The sequence below is a fragment of the Suncus etruscus genome, chromosome 16 (assembly GCF_024139225.1).
Source record: "Suncus etruscus isolate mSunEtr1 chromosome 16, mSunEtr1.pri.cur, whole genome shotgun sequence".
Taxonomy (NCBI): Eukaryota; Metazoa; Chordata; class Mammalia; order Eulipotyphla; family Soricidae; genus Suncus; species Suncus etruscus.
In genome coordinates this window covers 80,151,993-80,168,909 of record NC_064863.1, presented here as the reverse complement: position 1 = coordinate 80,168,909, position 16,917 = coordinate 80,151,993, and the positions used below count along the sequence as shown (strand labels likewise).

At 33.4% G+C, this 16,917-nt stretch overlaps 1 protein-coding gene and 1 non-coding gene across 2 annotated transcripts in view; both read right to left on the bottom strand.

The window, feature by feature from the left end:
* The window catches only part of CCSER1 (coiled-coil serine rich protein 1), an 809,928-nt gene that overhangs the window by 78,241 nt on the left and 714,770 nt on the right, over positions 1–16,917 (bottom strand). The window lies entirely within an intron of this gene.
* LOC126032802 (U1 spliceosomal RNA) lies at positions 15,353–15,515 on the bottom strand. Its single transcript, XR_007503997.1, has one exon. It is a non-coding gene; the product is annotated as a U1 spliceosomal RNA (small nuclear RNA).

Here is a 16,917-nt window from a genome sequence, read left to right as displayed (position 1 = left end):
TACCAGCCAACATGCTTGTAGCCATGGTGATTTAATAAGGATATTGCAAAAAATTAAAAAGAAAATCTATTTGGGGAAATATTTTTAAACATATCTGTTTTTAATATCAAATAAGATTAATATGATAATGGAAATCTTACAAAATTGATGAAAGAAACAGAAATTTCAGACTGATTTCACTACTTTAGATATGACTGCCTTACATGTTGTAAACAAGTGATAATGTGATTGAATACTTTATATCTAATTTCTATAAAATAATTATATTAATATCTAAAGCAGCCTCTTTAGAGGGAACAGAGAGTGGTTGCATATGATGCCAGAGATCAAATACATGTAGATTCTTTACACTCCACACAGATGTCCAAATTTTAATTTTAAGTCAGAGAGATAGTAGAGCAAGTAATGGGACAGCCTTGGACACACTAACTCAGGTTCAATATAGATACCACATATGATTCCTGGAGACTCACCATTACTATTCTTTGAGCACAGAGCGAGGAAGGAGTAAACCCCAAGTACTGCCAGGTATAAATTAAACCACTATAACATTTATATAAAAATACCTCAATGAATTTTTAAATTTTTTCTAAATATTTTATAGACACAAATGTATGCTTTAAAGAAAACTAAATTTGCTAGTAGTAATATTTAGTAATATTGCTAAATTTAAGGCTTGTATAATTGTTTAAAATTTGCTTTTATGTTTAAAATTTATTACATGATTGGCTAATATAAGTTTCTCTATACAAATAATTTTGGAAAAAGGAACAAATGTTATATCTCCAACAGTGTAACCAAATGGCAACCTTAAAGAAAATGGGTTTAAATATATTTTCTCTTTTTCTTTCTCTTTTTCCTTTATTTCCTTCTTTCCTTACTTCTTTATTTTTTTTACTTCTTATCAATTTTAGGAAACATGGTTTATAGTACCATTGATAATAGAACTTTATGTATAACTCAATCAAATAATGCACACGTCTATAGAATGTTTACTTTCCTCCAAAATTGCCCCTCATCCTTATCTCCCATTCTCTCTTCCTCTGTAAACTCCATACTAAAATCATTTTGAGTTTCTGTTGACTTTGGTTATTTGTTGCTCCCCTATTTTGTTTCTTTATATACCATATACGCGAGATCTTTATGTGCCTGTTCCTCTTTTATGTAACAGCATATAGCACAATACCCTCCAGATACATTCAAGTGGCAGCAAATGACAAGATTTCATCTTTTTCTAACATCCACATAGCTTTCTATTGTGTATATGTATTGTAGTGTTTATCCAGACATCAGTTCTTGGACACGAGTCAATTCAAGATTTTGGTGATTGAAAAAAAAAGTGCTTTAATGAACTTATAATGCTAAAATTTGGTAAATCACACGAACACTGATCATGGCTTACTCCTGTCTCTACACTCAGGGTTAATCCCTGCATGACTCAAAATCATATGGGTGATGGAAATAGAGACTTTGGTTGTATGCAAAGAAAGCACCTAACCACTGTATATCTCTATAGTTCTAGTGGAATATACTACTAATATTAGAATGGGACAAAAAACCCTCTCACTTTTTATTAATGCATGTTTTAATTTTTGTGTTTTCATACAAATTTTAGTTATATATCTTTGGGAAATTCCACTGTAATATAGATAGGGAAGTCACTGAATATATGTAATGCTTTGGGTAAGACAATCATTTTACTAGTGTTAATCCTTTGAATACATGAACATAAAATGTTTTTCTCATTCAATTTTTTCTTTTTTATTAATTTTTAAATTTATTTTATTGTGAATAACAAATCTTACACAGTAATATTTAAGGTACATAGTGACAAGGAATCAGGGCCATTCCCACCACCAGGGTTGTCCTCCCTCCACCCCTTTTCCCAGAATGTGTCCCATATCTCCATCTGTTGAACCCCCCCCACCTCAGAGCGTGAGTGTAACTGTTTCCCTCTGTGTATAACTTGTTGTAGATAGAGTATCAATTCTGTTGTTGTTGACTTTGGGTTTGGTGTCTAAGTCTGATCATTTTTTATTTCCACTCAATGTTCATATGGCTATTTGATCCTCGTACTGTTCATTTTTATTTTCCCCTCAATTCAGGAGGCAGAACAATCTGGTTCAAGTTGTATGGTTCTGCTGGAAGAAGAAAAAACATAAAAAAATAAAAATAAAATAAAATAAATCAACAAACAACAGTAAAAAAAAATTAAAAAAAGGACAGTAACTACCAAAAAAATAAAAAGCACTGCAAAAAGATATTACCAAATCACCACAGGAGTGAAGAAGAAATAAAAGAAAAAAAAAGAAGGAAAAAGAGAAAAAAATAAAAATAAAAAAAAAGGAAGGAGTGCTAGTGTGGCAAGGTTTTGTGCTCTTCCCCCACGTTTTTTTTTTTTTTTTGCATAGGTACAGTAAGTATTGGGGAAGTAAGTAAGGGAATTTTCTTGGCCTAAGAGATTCAGCGTTTCTTCAGCCTTGAAGCATACTGCCCTGGGAACAACTACTGGCTCCGTACATGCTCATTACCACTTACAAGCTCTTTTTATGGTGCCAGGAAACTTTACCTCAGTTGTGGATGATAAAATCAGGCCTCTGTAGCTAGAGATCTTGGTATTTTGCACAGGTCATAGGACAAAGTCTAGGATAGAGTCTTTCTTTACAGTTCTAGAAGTTCTGTTCCATCATTGTTGTTGTAATCAGTTTTCTGTAATAAGTGGTCTTGGTTTTTGCTCAGATCTTAGGCCGAAGCCTAGAATAGAGTCTTCATTATGATTCCAGAAGTTCTGGTCAGTCTCAGTTGTCAAAGTTGGATTCTGGAATTAGAGTTCCTGATTTTTGTACAAGTTCTAGGCTTAAGTCTAGGGTAGGGTCTTTCTTATTAGCTCTGTGTCTTTAAAATATATATATATCTATATATCTATATATCTATATCTATATCTATATATATATATATATATATATATATTCTATATAGTTTTTTTTTCTTTTTCTTTTTTCTTTTTTTTTTTTTTTGATTTTTCAGGCCACACCCGTCTAATGCTCAGGGGTTACTCCTGGATAAACGCTCAGAAATTGCCCCTGGCTTGGGGGGACCATATGAGATGCCGGGGGATTGAACCACAGTCGCGATCTTTCCTTGGCTAGAGCTTGCAAGACAGACACCTTACCTCTAGCACCACCTCGCCGGCCCCACATTCTATATAGTTTTAAATGTATAAGTACTTCAGTCACCTTTTTAGAGTTATTTCATAGGTACCTTAATTCCTTTTGGTGCAACTGTTATGGAATTTTCATTTATTTAATTACTAGTTCATTGTACATATTTTAATGCAATATAAGTTTTTATATTAAATGTGAAGTCTGTAATTTTACTATGTTTATGTATTGTAACTAAAAGTTTTGGGAATCTTATAGAGTTTTAGGAGTTTATATATATTAACATTTTTGCAATTATAATTGAACTCCTTTTACAAATTGAATTCATTTTATTTCTTTTTATTTGTTAATTGATATAGTTGGACTTTCCAATGTTCTCTTGAATAGTAGTAGTACTGATAGTTGACATATTTGTCTCATGCTGATCTTAGAGAAAAAATATTTTCATAATAAATATGATGTTAGCTGTGAATTTATTATATAAGACATTACATAGAGACAAGTTTTTTCCTTAGTTTGTCTAAGTTTTTTTCTTAAACATATATAAATCCTGTCAAAAGTTTTCTCTTTATACAATTTTGATATTTGGGTTTTTTTGATATTTTCCCCTTTTTCTGGGGGGGCACAAACAGGACTTACTTCTGGTTTTGTGCTCAGGCATCACTCCTAGAGAGTGACTCAACTAGAATAATTTATATTAACCTTTTACTATGGTCACAGCAAATCCACCGAAATTTGAACTAATATTCACATAAACAGACTGAAATAGCCAGTAAAATGCTCTCAACAAGAATAGTACCTAATTTAGCTGGAGAAAAACTAAAGACCAAGAGAGAAACCCATTGTATGTATACATTGGGAAGAGATTTATTTAATTTCCTTTTTTCCCCCAACACTAATGATTTACAAAGTTGTTAATAACGCATTAGTAACAGGCATTCAATGCTCTAAAATCAATCACACCAGCGTGTGACCATTTCTCTATTAGAAGGATATTTCTTAGATGAAGAATATGATAGGGTGGAAAAGCATAAGTTTGCACTGGACACCCAAACACCTTGCCTCTATAATCCTATACATAAAAATGGGGGGGGGGCAATAATCTTTTTTGATGGAAATACAAGTTAGATTCCAAGGTAGGCACTATCTTGGCAATCCCACAGAACCTTTCTGAGAGCCACCTTTGTGAAGATCATTTTAGATTTCATACTTTATAGATCTTGAGAATAAATCCCTAAGGCAAATTTCTTCCATCTTTGAGTTAGGTATAAGCTAGTTGTTGGTTGAGAAACAATTTTATCTTGAGTTGAACAATTTTATCTTGAGTTTACAGCAAACAGACTGACTAAATAACTTCCAATACATATCTGAATTCTGTACCCTCACAAAGATCCTTAATATCCCTACTGAAAGAAAGTAAACTTGGAGTTTTTCAAGGTCTAGATAACTTAGCCAGAAAGCATGAGGCTCCCTCTACTGCTACAGTACCTCAACAAACCATGACCAGACTTTGCTCTAGGTCAACCATAGAGTGTGTGCTTCATCACAATCTTGGACTAAAGCAATAACTTCTACTTCTAAGATCTTCTGAGATTTCAACATGATTTCCTCACCTGATGCCATCTCTGCTAGTGAAGGCTTCAGGTCTGCTAGATCTTTGTGATTTAAAAAATTTTAGACACCTACATCCTTTTCCATCCATTTAAGCTTGTCACACAGCAGTGTGTATAACATGTGTGGGTGTGGCCTTATCTTAAATAGACCCACTCTAGTCTGATACACAGATGCCTAGGCAAGTACTTTATTGCCCAGACATGCCACGCCAACACACAACGAGTTAAATGCCCTCATAACCCACCATATGGAGCCAGAGGCCTTGACCTTCTCTGAGACCATTCCTAGCACCAGTTCCCCAGTAACTACAAGCCCTAAAATATCCTAAGGATATTTTATCCTTAGGAGATAAAAGCAATTTATGACTGGAAACTCACTTTCTTGTCATTATCATGAGGCCTGCACAATTTGAGCACTTAAGCTGGTGACCATCAATTTTAAGTTACCCCAAATCATAACTAATCTCATTGCCAGAGGCACTTACAGCTGTGAAACTCAATTATCTTAAAGGGCACAAACCTCTAGGATTAAAACTTTAGTCCCCATCAACTTCCTTTTTAAGGAAGAGACATAAATAAATAGAAACTCACTCACATTGATGGATCAGATTCCAGACTGAAAAAAACATCAAATGCAACAGAATTATGCCGTTACCCAAAGAAGACGTCAAAGTTAAGGATAATCACTGAGAAATCAATGGGGCATGGGAGATGTACAATTTCTGTACAACTTACAAAGGCAACGTTTGAGAAAACTAAACAACATAATGAACTGAATATATTGGCTGAACTAGAAAATTATAATAAAGGAGTTCAACAACAGAATGAAAAAAGGTTAAACGAGTGTTAGTTGAATCAAAACTAAAAGTAATATAAATCACCAAAAATTATCAAATTGAAAAAGTTACTTTACTACTGAATACAATGTGAGAGCTATATAAAGATAAAAACATTTGCATTATGAAATTTCAGAAAGAGAAATAAGTAGAATTAATTTCTGAATAAATAGTAACTAAGTGTTTCTCTATGATAAGAAGACACTTAAGAATATTATAAGGGGCTGGAGAGATGGCATGGAGGTAAGACATTTGCCTTGCATGCAGAAGGATGGTGGTTCGAATCTTGGCATCCTATATGGTCTCCCAAGCCTGCCAGGAGCGCTTTCTAAGCACAGAGCCAAGAGTAACCCCTGAGAGCTGCCAGGTGTGACCACCAAAACAAAACAAAACAAAACAAGAATATCATAAGATATCAAAGATTTCCAAGCAAATAATATTACAAAATTAGAAAATTGTTTGATAGATATGACATATTTACTATATAACATAAAATTTTATATTGTATAAAATTTTGTTCTATGTAAAAATTATTTTAAGAGATAAAATAAACGTTTTCACATTAATAAAATATTAAATAGTTGTTATTTTAAAGGGTTTTCTGTAATATTTTATTTACTTATTTTTAGTTTCATTTTAAAATCATACCTAGTGATGCTTAGGCCCTGAATCCTTGTCCTTATACTCAGGAGAAAGGTTATGCAAAATGTTGACAGTGCTCAGGAAACCATATGGATGCTGGGAATTTAACCCAAGTTAGCTGCTTTCAAAGCAAGCACCCTACTAATTGAAATGTTTCTCTGTCCCTTCCTGTAATATATTTGGTTTTGGTTTGTTGGGGGGCAAACGAAGCAGTGGTTAGGGTTTATTCCTGGCTCTGCATTCAGAAAGCACTCCTGGCAGGCTAAGGGGACTACATGGAATGCCTGGGATCAAACTTTAGTCGGCCATGTGCAAGGCAAACATTCTACTCACTGAGTTATAGTTCTAATTTACCTTCTGTGATATTTTAAGGGAAAAAAAGTAATCTTTCTTATTACCACTATTCAGTATAGAATTGGAAATCCTTGAAAGAACAATTAAACAAGAGTTATACAACTGAGAAGCAAATCAGAAGGAAAAAAGTAAAAATATTGCTATTTACACATAATATAACATATGCATAGAAAATATCTAAAGCACCTATTAAAAATAATGCATTCATAAGTGGCACATTAATATGACATTATTATAATTAATAATTAATAACATGGCATTAATATATAAAACCTTTTTGTGTTTCTATATGCAACTAATTTACAAGATAAATCAATATTCCTTATAATGAACTCAAAACTATTTATAACAGAACCAGAGATAGGGCATTTGCCTTGCATGCAGAAGGATGGTGGTTCGAATCCCAGCATCCCATATGATCGATCCCCTGAGCCTGCCAGGAGCGATTTCTGAGAGTAGAGCCAGGAGTAACCCTTGAACCGGGTGTGAACCCAAAACAAAACAAAACAAAAATATTTATAACAGGCATCATGAAATAAATTTAGGCCACTCTTTGAAAAACCTATTTATTGACTACTCTAATACATTATTATAAGTAAATAAAGACACAAAGAGATTAAAACAGATTCTGCTCTCACAGATCTGAAAAATTATCATCTCTAAAATGAGAATATTACTTAAGAATATAGAGAAACAAGTAAATATGTATTCATATATTAGTGTCATTCTTCATAGAAACAAAGCAATATAAAATGAAATACAAATAAACTCATATAGCAGAAGCACTCTCAGAGGGAAAAATATGCAGGATACTCCAAACTGCAATGTGTATTTTGCAAATTGTTATTAATTAAAACACATGTCATGGAATAAAAACAATAGGTAATATAGGTGCAGAAGTAAAAATCACATAAATCAGGTCATAAATAGAGCCAAGAGCTTACAATATATTAAGGACTATCGCTTAAATAAGAGTGTTATAAACTGGACAGTAATATGCAATAAAATAAATATAAATCACTAACATTATATAGCTAAACAAATATAAAAATTGATGTAAGAGTCAGGAATAAACCTTGAAAACTGCTAGATTGCTCCCTCCCAATAAATTCTTATATTTATAAGAAAATCATAAGCGATAATATGCAATAATGTTCCTTGATAACAGCATTAGAGTTAAATTTTGGGATTTGATTTCAAAATAAATAAAAATAATAGTGAAAAATACAGTGTCTAAAAGCACATAAACTAAGAAGCTTCTCAAAGCAAAACAAGCTTGTCTCTAAAGAAACATGTTTTTCATTAAAAGCAGGGAATCATTGTGCATTATATATCTAATAAGAGTTTTATAATCCATAATGCCCAAAGAACTCATAATATCAAGATTGAAAAGATAACTATTAAAGAATAGTGAAAGCTTCTCAATAACTTGAAAATTCTCCAAAGAAGAAATACAGATACTCAAAAGACACATGAAAACTTTCCATCGTATCTTATTATAGTAACACAAAGTAAGTAGTGATATAGAAACTCTTATCTGTGAAAATAATGGCTACTCTTAAAAGAAAAGAACAGGCAGGTATTAGAAACACTGTTAAGAAATAGAATCCATTGTACCTACAGTACCTAAAGTTGATGAGAATGCAAATTTATGCAGCTCTTGTGGGAAATAATATTACTCAAAATTAAAATACAAATTTTAACATTCAGTTAAACCACTTTGCATAGGTTTGAAACTAAGTTAATAAAACATAAGCATCCATGTTTACTGCCGCACTTTTAATGAAACTATAAGAACTGGAGATAATCCACAAAACAGATAAAAAAGATATGTCATATCACATACCACATATGTGGTATGTCATCACAAAGGAAAGCTATTTAGCTATAAAATATGAAATATTATAATTTACAAAATCACATATTGACAGAGCATAATCCTAATAAAGCAATCAATAGGAGAAAAAATAAACACCAAAACAAAACTAAAAAGAAAGTCAAGTTATTTTTTTATATAATCAGTAATTTTAAGTAAATAATGTACATACTGTATTTTTCGTTCTATAAGATGCACCTGACAAAACACACATTGCTTTTAGATGCTTTCCTTCCCTACAATCAGGCTTCAGCTCCAGGCAGCTTTCACTTCATGAGACACACTTTTAGGGGGAGAAAAAGTGCTTCTTATGGTCCAAAAATATGGTAACTAAAACAAGCTGGATAGCTAGTATATCAGGTAAGAGCTTGCCCTGTGTATAGTAGACTGAGGTTCCATTCCTGGAACTGATTGTGGTCCCAGGCTCTACAAGAAGTGATTCCAGGATAAGCCCTGATCATCATTGGATATGGCAAAAAAAAAAAAAAATACAACTAAAAGTAATGTATTGATTCTAAATAAAATGTGATATTAAAGAAAAATTAAAATTTGATTAAAAATTTAAACTGTAGAGTCACAAAGTTATTCATCATCTGTGTTATTTGTTTATCTTTTTCTTGTGGCAATTACTAGAGTAGAAAGAGTTTGTAAAATAATCAAACATAAATTCTGAACTCTGCTTTTCTATGATAACTGTTCTGTTCGCTTGCTTGTTTGTTTATGTTTTGGGTACTCCTGGTATTCAAGAATCTCTCTTGGCAGTGTTTTTGTAGATTATATGAGGAGCAAAGAATCAAACTAGGGGGGCCGGGAAGGTGGCGCTAGAGGTAAGGTGTCTGCCTTGCAAGTGCTAGCGTAGGACGGACAGTGGTTAGATCCTCCAGCATCCCAGATGGTCCCCCCAAGCCAGGGGCAATTTCTGAGCACATAGCCAGGAGTAACCCCTGAGCGTCAAACGGGTCTGGCCCAAAAACCAAAAAAAAAAAAAATCAAACTAGGGAAGACTGCAGGCAAAGCAAACTCCTTACTCACTGTGCTCACTATGGTGGTATTATAATTTATTACAAAAATATTTTTATTCACAATGTACATTGACCATATTTGCTTCCATATATAAAATCATTTATACCATTGGCGCTGGAGGGTAACATGCTTGACTTGCACATGAATGACCCAGATTTTATCCTCAGCATCCCTAAGGTCCCCTGAGAAGTTCCAGGAGTAATTCCTGAGTTCAGAGCAAAGAGTAATCCCTGCATACCGCTGGTTGAGACCCATTAAAGAAAAATCATTTCCATTATAATAAAATAATAATTGTTTAATTTTTTTATAATCAGTTTTTATATGCCTACAATTACCCTCAGAGATAGACTTGTGTTCATGATACTTGATATTTTCTTCTTAAATTAATATTTCTTCAGAGTACATAAATCTCAACAAAGGAAAATCATAACAAATAAAAGGCTCTCTTTATATTTAATTGAAATAATATTTTTCCTATTACAAAACCCAGGCAAATTTATATACTACATATTCTCTTTTAGGACAATACATTTTTCTGTTTTACAAATAATAATCATTCTTCATGAATTAAAACATAAATTATTTCATTGGTCACATATACATAGCACAATACATTCATATTTTTGTCCTATGTCTAAGCAACTATTGCGAAATGATTCATATTTTGAATTAACATTATACAATTTGATTAGTTCCTGTGTGTAAGCCATCTAAGAGTGAATGGAAATATTGTGTCCATAAAATAATAAAATAGTGGCCATAAAATAGTACATAAAATTTAAAATAATATATTATTTTTAGTAATTTCCTAATTTGAACAAATAAAACTAAAAATCTTTTATATAAATTTGGCATTGTTGATTAAGCCAACTGTGCTTATTATAAAAATATTAGAACAAATGTGTCTCTAATTGATTACAGATACCACAGAGAGATTTTAATCTATACAATGCTGAACAAATTACTTCCAAGTTCTTTACTCAAAGAAGAATAAAACTATGTATGTCCATGTAATATAATTGAAATGATAACATCGTATATTAAATAAATTAATAAAAATTCAGAAAACTAAAGTCTTTAACCTAGATTATTATTATCTTAATAAGAAACTTCAAGACAGGTCAGAGACTTAGGGGGCTTGCTCCTTGTAGATGACCCAATTTTAGTTCCTGGCACCTGTTATGGTTTCTGAACTTTCCAGGACAAGCCAGAAGTGCAATGCAGAAGAATACCACTAGGTATGGCAAAAAATTCAAACCCACAAAATTTTGGGGAAAATTCTTGTAATAATTCTGAAAAATAAATTCGGAAAAAAATTCAAGCGCCTAGAGATAGTACAATGTAGTAGTTAATGCACTCAGCCTGGACTCTATTCCTGGCACCGTATGGTGCCTTATTTATTACCAAATGTGGTCCATAACACCAACATGGTGACCTGTTCAGTATCACAGGTCCTGAGCAGTACCATATTACTGCCAGCTTCATTCACCAAGAACAGGAGTGGCGAACATGATACTCTCGAGCCACATGCGGCTCCCGGCCAAAATGAATGCGGCTCCCGGCCAAAATGAATGCGGCTCTTTGCCTCTTCTCATTATTTTGTATACTGTGGCTCTTTGCCAAGTTTGGATTTTGTTCTGCTGCTTCTGAGGAGGGACCTCTGAGGAGAGATCTCCAAGCGCGTAGTCCTGTCCCCAGGCTGTGTCCTCCCGTCTCCCTTCCCTTGGAAACAACTGCAGGGGCCAGCTAGCGGAGGATCGTGTGTCACATGTTGTGTCCCATCTGGCCGTTAGTTCTGAGTGTGGAGGACGCAGCACACCCTCACCATCACTGCGGGATTTTTACCCTCATTCAAAATGGCAACATGCAATATGTGTTTAAGACATTATTGTTAAAATTATATGCTTTTGTGTGAATGTTTTTGTTTTGGCAGGTCACTGCGTGGTGTGGCTCTCTGACTCTCACAATTTAAAGTTTTGGCTCTTTGTGTAGAACTTGTTTGCCACCCCTGACCAAGAATCATAGGTCAGAATTCCAAACACTCTTGGGAGGACCCCAAGTAATACACAAAAATTACATTTCAATAAATTAGGTAGACAGACACACACCTAAAAAGACTCACAAGATTTTATTTTGTAATGCTACAAAGAATCTTGCATTGAATTGCATTTTTTGGCATAACTGTACCTATCATGATGAAAACTTTAATTCTGTTAATTTTAAAAATACATTTATATTGTACATTCAAACTTATTGTGTGTATATTTTATACTCAAAAGTTCAATTTTTGTTTTTATTTTCATATTTATAAGCAATGTTTTAACTTAACCTTTCAATAATTTAATCATATTTTATTTATTCAGATATACAGATATACAGTAAATATACCATACAGGGGGCTCAAACTTGCAGCCCTCCATACAACATTTTGTGGCCCTGTCCTAGAGGAATCATTTTTTGCTTTGTTTTGTTTTAGTTGTTTGGGTCACACCCCCAATGTTCAAGGCTTACTATTGACTTTGCACTCAAGGATCACCCCGACTTTGCCTCCTGCGGTCCCCAGGTAAATTGAGTTTGAGACCCCTGAAAAGTAAATATACAATAAAGTCACAATATTTGATAACAAATAGTCTTGCGAATTTAATTGGTCAAGATTTTCTATCTGAGCTGGAAAGATGTACATTTTGTATTTGTAGTTATCTTTGTTAAGTATAGTATGCAACTGAGTGAAAAGAAGCCTAGGATAGAGTCTTTACCTATGGTTCCAGAAGTTCTGCTCAATTTCAGATGTCAGACTTCTGGAATTAGAGATCTTTATTTTTATACAAATACGAGACCAAAGCTTAGTCAAGGGGTTTACTTATTGGTCCCAGAAAATGTTTGTTTAGTAACAATTGTCAAAGTCAGTCTTCTGTAATTAGTCATCATGGTTTAAAATATGGAATGAAAGAAACTTCCAACCTAGAGTCTACTACCCAGAAAAACTCATTCATATAGGAGGGAAGACTGAAAACATTCTCAGACAAATAAAGAACTCTTATTATTGCGCTAACCAAAGCAACTCTAAATAAAATACGCAGAGATGAATTACACAACTCAAACAGCCAATTTTAACAACAACACTACGGAATATAAGAGCACAACAACCCTCTCTGTCAATAATCTTTGTAAATGTGAACAGACTAAATTCCCTCATTAAAAGACACAGAGTAGCAGGTTGGATCAGAAAACAAAAGTCAGATATCTACTGCCTGCAAGAAACACACCTAAAAGAATGGGATAGACATAGGTTTAGAATAAAGGAATGGAGATAAAATGTTCAAGCCAATAGAAAACAAAGAATTTCTGGAACAATCATTCTTATATTGAAACAGATTGCAATCTACCTCAAGAAAGTGATCAGAGACAAAGATGATCACTACTTACTAATTAGGGAACATTAGACAAAAAGTACTAAATCTAATCAACATTTATGCACCAACTGTAGAGCCAGCAAAATATGTAAGGCATTTGTTCACAAATGTAGAAAAACATACAGAAGGAAACATGATAGTAGTAGGAAGCGTCAACACTTCTTTATCACCACTAAACAGATTCACTAGGCAGAAAACTAGCAGACATAAGAGCCCTAAATTAGATACTAGAAGAACTAGGGTTAATGAACTTAGGGCCCTCTGCCCTCAGAAAGCAGAATTTACATTTTACTCAAGTGCACATGAAACCTTTCTAGAGTACACCATGCCTTAGTATAAATCTAACTTGCTCAAAGTCAGAAATATAAGAATTATAAGAAGTATATAAAAATCACAATGCAACAGATATCAAGATTGACTGTAAAAACAAGGTGTGGAGAAAAAGCCAACACCTGGAAATTAAACAACATACTGCTCAACAGCAGCTGGATCAAAGAGGAAATCAAGGAAGAAATAAAAATAATCTTTGAGACAAATACTAATGAAGAGACAAATTGTTTAAATCTGTGGCACACAGAAAAATCAATAATTAGAGGGAAACTCATAGCAATACAGGCCTGTTAGGAAAGAGGAAAGTGAATAAATCAACAGCTTAAAGGAAAACCTTAGGGAGTTGGAAAAACATCAGCAAAAAATCCCAAACTCAGGTAGAAGACAAGATACAATAAAAACCAGAGCAGAAATAAACAACGTAAAAACAAAGAAAATAATACAAAGAATTAATGAGATCAGGAGCCAGTTTTTCTAATGAATAAACAAGATAGATAAACTGGCAAGAATCGCAAAGAAAAAAAAAGGAAGAGCACTCACATAAATCGCATCACAAATGAAAGGGGAGAAATTACAACAGAACCTGAAGAAATCCAAGACATCATGGGGACTTACTATGAACAACTATATTCAGTTAAGATAGAGAAACCAGAATAAACAAACAGATTTTTGGACAAATATTATCTTCAGAGACTTAATAAGGGGAATATAGAAAGCTTCAACAGGCCAATCACATCTAAGGAAATTGAATCAGTAATAAAAAAAATTCCCCTTGGGGCAGGAGAGATAATGAAGTAGTAGTGCTTGTACTTGAACCAGGATGGACCTCAGTTCGATCCCCAGCATCCCATATGGTCCCTCAATCTTGGGACAATTTCTGAGTGCATAGCTAGGAGTAACCCCTGAGCATCACCGGGTGTGGCCCAAATACAAGAAAAAAGAAAGAAACTCCTCAAGAACAAAATTCCAGGTTTTACAGGTGATGATATAATGCCAATAGCAAGAGGTATAGCATCAAACCTAAATAAATGATGTCCACATTAAAATTATCTATTATAATGGTGAGTAGGGGGTATTTGAACCATAGACTGGTGCTCAGGACTTACTTCTCGCTCTGTGCATAGGGATTACTTCTGGTAGCACTGGACAGAATCACATATGTTGACAGAAATGGCCAAGTGCAAGACAAATGTCTGTATTCTTCTGTGTAACTTTTAATGTTACATACTTTTAATATCTTCAAACCTGGGAGTAACTTGCAATCCTCATGCTTTATCTCTTTCAAAGCTCTTACAATGAAACCCTACTGCAGTATATCAAAAAGTGAGACTATTTGAAAATAAAAACTTTAAATACAATTATAGTTAAATAGTCATATTCACAAATATTTTAGCTTGCATTCAATATAGTTTTAATAAAAAATAAAAACACTCGGAAGCACCAGAATATGCATGTACATAAGAAAATGGACAATTGGGCATTTGTAGGCAACACAAGCTCTGAATACACATTAGAAGAAACCTGACTTTCTTACTAAATGTACTCGATTTTCAGCATACAGAATAGTAAAAAAAAAATTTTTGATACGTACAATAGTCTAAGAAATATTCTAATGGAAGCCTTACAAACTATGATGTATTCATAGTTCATAAAAGTATTCAAACACAACATGTAACAATGATTGTTTACCATATTATGTCTTGGCTAAAGTGGTATTAAAATGAAAAAGTAGGGTGCATTAATAAATTTTCTTTTTATTGTAAAACAAAAATTAAGTAAGTTGTGATGGCTAATTTCTCTGCCTCTCTTCTTGTCTGTCAGTTTCTCTCACTCTCACACACATACATACATCTAAGAAGGAATAAAAATAAGGTACTTTTTGTAGAATATTTATCTACAGTTAAATACTTCTAAAATTAATAATGATAAAAAATACATTTTCAGCATATCAAGAAATTCCTTAGAATTTAAATTTATCTTACTCTATTATTTAATATTTTAAAAGTTGACTCTAGATTTGCTTTGTTGGAGACCAACCTAGGTTCAATTCGCAGCATCTCATGTGGTCCCCTGCTCACTCTTAAGACTAATTCTTTCTATTTTTCAGGGGAGAGTACAAATGCAGTCCTTCACTATCACAAATTAAGCAGTAGATTTTCCACATTTGGGAAATTCACAGGGGTCAGCACATCTGTAGAGCAATAGATAAGCCTTGCCCTGGGGAAACCACTTTTATGTTCATGGTAACTCCCCTACTAGGTAAGTATCAGGACTTATTCTTACGTACAAAGCCAAGAAAAATCTCTGAGCATGGCTCCTAAACTCATGTTATTGGGGGGGGGGGTTTGCTTTTTGTTTTTGTTTTTGTTTTTTCTTTGCTGTGAGTTACCCAGCTGTGCTCAGACATTATTTCTAGTTTTGTGATCAAAGAGAAACTGGCAGAGCTCTGATGATCAATGTGGTTTTGGGAACTGAACATGGGTTATCCGTGTACAAGGCAAGCTCCTGCCCATCTTATTATCTCTTCAGCTCCAAAGGCATGTTAATTAAAATAAGAATGTAACTGCAGCCTTCTTCCATTTAGTAATCCTTTGAAACTGTGCTAGGATTTGTGAATTGTTCTTCAAAGACAAATTATATGAAAGTAAACTTTTCTGTCACAGTACATTAAATATAAAACAAAAGATTAATACTAATGAAGTTCAGCTTTATTACTTTTAGCAAGAGATACTAAACATCTTCATTAAGCAATGTGTTTTTACACTTTAGTAAAGCTTTCATTCAATTTTAGTCGCACTAACACGTTAATATTTAATTTATTTATTTATTTATTTTGGTTTCTGGGTCAGAGGTTACTTTGGACTCTATGATCAGAAATAGCTCCTGGAAGGCACAGGAAACCATAAAATGTTGGGATCTGAACCACCATCTGTCCTAGATTTACTGTGTCGAAGGCAAACACCCCACCGCTCTGCTAACTCTCTGCCTTCTAATATTTTTAATCATTAAAAGAAGTTGAATTTGTATTTGTAATATGTGACAAGATAGTAAGAAAAGAGAAAAAAATGAAGTTGTATAGTTTATAAAAATAAGTTAAAGTATCTAATTGTTAAATGCTGAGGAATTAACTGAATTGTGTCAGTTTATTTATTTACTTATTTATTTATTTATTTATTCATTTATTTATTTATTTGGTGGGGCGGCACACTCAGCAGCATTCAGGGGATACTCCTGGCTCTCTGTTCAGAAATCGCTCCTGGCAGGCACGGGGGACCATGTATGGGATGCCAGGATTCGAACCACCATGGTTCTGGGTCAACCGCTTGCAAGAAACACACCCTACTGCTGTGCTATCTCTCCGGCCCATCAGTTTATGTCTTTGCTGATTTTTTAAATAGAAAACCACTTTAAATATTTAACTGAACAAAAGGTTACTTGTTATAAATGTGTATGCATATGTAAAGTAGTGATGTTAAGTATGCCATATGTATGACCAAATTAAACATAGATATTGTAATTCAAAGTTTTATTTAAAATTTATCAGTCGTGTTTTCTTCTATTGAACATGTAAGATAGTTAAAATGCATTGTTTCTTACATATGCTTTAGTGATAAAGTGATACTTGAATCAAAGATATTTACCGAAGAATTCAATGGCAGATTTGTTTAA